The 4,149-nt window shown below is 35.2% G+C and overlaps 1 protein-coding gene across 2 annotated transcripts in view; it reads left to right on the top strand.

Annotated features, from left to right (window-relative positions):
* The first annotated feature begins 2,174 nt into the window (after positions 1 to 2,174).
* LOC115224044 (mucin-5AC) overlaps positions 2,175 to 4,149 on the top strand; it is a 426,655-nt gene continuing 424,680 nt past the window's right edge. Inside the window, exon 1 of one of the 2 annotated variants that reach the window (XM_036499918.1) lies at positions 2,175 to 2,301. The gene's annotated coding sequence lies outside the window, so the exon portion shown is untranslated. Of the gene's footprint in view, positions 2,365 to 4,149 lie in introns of both variants that reach the window. The other variant, XM_036499910.1, reaches the window with a different exon arrangement.

The raw sequence follows: 4,149 nt of genomic DNA, 5'->3' as shown, positions 1-4,149 counted from the left end.
CACAACAAATATTTAAACGTATATATATATATATATATATATATATATATAATATATATATATATATTATATATATATATATATATATATATATATATATATATATATATCTATATATATAATATATATATGCATATATATGTCATATATGTACATATATATACGAGGGTGAGTCAAAAAGTAATGCCATTTTGTTTAGGACAGGTATAATTACCGGCACAGGAACATGTATCATACATCAAAATGAAGCTGGTCCTCTGTGGATCACATCCCACTTCTCAACATAGTCACCGTTTCTCTCAACAGCAATGTTCCACCTTCGAATCCCTGCCCTGTAAAATTCTGTTGACTGTTCTTTGAGCCACTTCTTCACTATAGTTTTCACTTCCTCGTCACTGGAATAATTTAACGCCTTCAGACTATCACCTATTTGGCCCCATGAAAGGGGGTTTGAGAGGCAAACATTATCCCAGTGACAAGGGAGTGAAAACTGTAGTGAAGAAGTGCCTCACAGAGCAGTCAACAGAATTTTATGGGGCAGGGATATATACTCTCATTCGAAGGTGGATCATTGCTATTAAGGAAAACGGTGACTATGTTCAGAAGTAGGGATGTAGTCCACAGCGGACCAGCTTCATTTTGATGTATGATACATGTTCCTGTGTTGGTAATTATACCTGTCCTAAACAAAATGGCATTATTTTTTGACACAGCGTTGTATGTGTATATATATATATATATATATACGAGCAAAACGCCCCCCGTCCAAAGGACAGTGCTGAGTGACAAAGCGTGACATCATCCTTGAATGGCAGGAAATGTTTTTTCCTTTTGGCGACGATGGTTACAGAATTGATATACCCAGGTGTGATCCTGTGACTCTGCTGCCTGTTCAACCATTCAAAAAAATCTCGCAAATGGAGTTCCATGCATTTCGACTGATGGTTCGCAAGGGCAGTGTCAATCTTTTGCACAGCTGGTGTACTTGCGCGTACTTGCAACAGCTGATGTACTTGTGCGTACAAATGCAGGTTCCCACGGCTTTATCGATCGCATTCTCACCTGGAATCGATTTTTGTAATTTTTTCAAGACTTATACACGCCCACATACCGTCGGTATCTACATATCAAATTTGAGCGCAATCGGAAGGGAGATGTCCGAGATCCTAGGAGACACACACAGACAGGCATAACGGATTTTATATTATATATATACATACATAGAGACATACATACATACATTAACTAGCACAAAGCCATCCCTCTCACTGCAACAACTTTCCACCTGAGGTGGTGGGGGTTGTCTTGCAAGTGACCTTGTCGGTACTGGTGTCACATAAAAAGCACCCAGTACACTGTAAAGTGGCCGGCGTTAGGAAGGGCATCCAGCCATAGAAACCATGCCAAAACAGACAACAGAGCTTAGTGTGGCGCCTCGCCTTTCCAGCTTTTTGCGAAACCATCTAACCCATTCCAGCATGGAAAATGGACGTTAAATGATGAAGATGATCATGATGATATATATATATATGCATGTATAAATAGATAGATAGATAGATAGATAGATAGATAGATAGATAGACAGACAGACAGACAGACAGAAAGACAGACAGACAGATAGATATTAGCCAAAAATGCATACATGTATATAGATACATACAGACACATGCATATATGTGTGTGTGTGTGCGTGCGTTTGTGTATATATATATATATATATATATATATATATATAAATATATATATATATTACACGTATATATAAATATGTATGTATTTATATGCATATGTATGTAGACATACATACACACACACACATTATATATAAATATATATGCACACACATATGTGCACATACATATATAACTTTGAGTTTATGCTCAGGAATCTACCAATTTGAGACCATTCATAGCATTATCCAGACAGACAGACAGACAGATAGATAGACAGATAGATAGATAGATAGATAGATAGATAGATAGATAGATAGATAGATAGATAGATAGATAGATAGATAGATAGATAGATAGATAGATAGATAGATAGATAGATAAAAAACACAAAGGAGACACTGAGAAAGAGAGAGAGAAAAAGAGATAGGAAAGGAAAAAGGAGAGATAGAGATAAAGATAGAAGGAAAGAGAGAGAGAGAGAGAGAGAGAGAGAAAGACAGAGAGGGAGAGAGAGGTGATGGTGTTAAAGTTTTATCAAGTAGTATCGCCTGCTTCCGAACATCGAGTAGTCACCGATTCGACTAATGTTTCAAAGATGGCTGCTTTCATGCTGTCGTGAATGGCAAAGGTGAAGTCTCATTTAGTCTTTTTCCTTTTTTTTTTACTCGCTTATCTCCATGTGATTATAACGGTAAGTTCTCTCTCTAACACTCATCATATCCTATTATTCCTCTCACATACACACGCTCGTATTATATATACAAACACGCGTATACATAGAGAAACAGCTGGTAAAAAAAAAATGACAGTACCATCGCTACTGATACCCGTTTAATAATATATTTTTTTCTCCCTAACTTCTCTTCGAATACTTTTTTCTCCTCAGTTCCCCGCTGATTTCATTCATATTCTGATTATTTCAGCGAAGTTTTCATCCACTATTATTATCGTTACTGTTATTTATACATATATATATATATATATTACATATAAATATGTGTGTGTGGTATACACTCACACACACATATATATATACATTGCATAGAATGGGAGAATGGAATGAAAAGCATGCAACGTTCTCTCTCTGTCATTCGTCTGTGGTCACTCTCACCTCTCTGTTCTTTATCTCTTTTTCACTGTCTATCTAATTTTGATTGGTGTATGCTCATATAACCATATTTTCCCCTTTAATTTCTTCATTTCTCTTCTAAATACACACTCACACGTGTGTGTGTGTTTATGCATGTAAGCATGTCTGTCAACACATAAGAAATGAATAGTGACAAGGTGTGTCTGTATATACCTATTTGTGTGTGTGTGTGTGTTTTGACTCTTTTTTTTTTTTCTATTTTTGTTTTTTGTTGCATTTTTGTGAGACTGCCTTCTGAAAAGAGAATGGTGATAATAATTATCATTGCTGTTATAATAAACAAAGCAAGGAGAGAAAAAAAAAACAACAACAAAAAAAAAACAACCACTATCTCTGCCACTGTTTGCTGCCTATCATTGTTAGAGCCAGCTGGCCCATACAAATGCTATTTCCCATACATGCACACATTTTATACATACATATATATATATATACACAAACACATTTATACTATGTACACAGACATTATTTATGTATATTTCTGTTTATATATTTACACACACACCACACACACACACTTATAGTCGCATATACATACATACATACATACTTATACACACGCACACGCATATATACATACATACGTACACACACACTCACATGCATCTGTATACACACACTATGCACTTGAACAACATTGTAATAACGATCATTTGTACTTTCCTCGTAAAGAGACGAGGAGAGAGGCAGACGGTTTTTTTCCGCTTCTTGTCACATCAGTCTTGTTTTTCCTTAATGTTTTTGTTTATTATTATTTTTTTTTATCATTATCGTCTTTTTTTCTTTTTATCTCCTTTAATAAATAATATTACAACAATAAACGCTACAAGACTCAAAGCAATAGTCACGCGCTGTATGTTTCGTACAGTACTCGTTCTTTTTCAATGACATAAATATACACACGCATAAGTGTGTGTGTGTGTGTGCACACATTCACATATACACGTGTTTACACACACGCACGGGTGCATCTGTGTATATATTTTATTCTCAGTTTCATATAATACGGTACATTGGCATGTAATGTATTATTGTTATTATTAAGAATGAATAAAACGAATACCAATCAAGTAATGGTGATCGATGTAATAATCGGCTTACTCTTTCCACTCAGAATTGCTGGCCCTGTGCCAAAATTAGAAACTTAGCGGCTCGGCAAAAGAGATTCAATAAAATAAGTAGTACCTTTTCTAAAAAAAAAAATTGGCTCTATTCGACTAAAAATGCTTCAAGGTATTACCCCAGCATGGCCACAGCCTAATCACTGAAACAAGTAAAAAATGTACATATATGAGTATGTGTGTGTGTATATATATATGAGTGTGT

This window comes from Octopus sinensis, linkage group LG2, assembly GCF_006345805.1.
Source record: "Octopus sinensis linkage group LG2, ASM634580v1, whole genome shotgun sequence".
Lineage (NCBI taxonomy): Eukaryota > Metazoa > Mollusca > Cephalopoda > Octopoda > Octopodidae > Octopus > Octopus sinensis.
This window is presented reverse-complemented; position numbering and strand designations above follow the sequence as displayed.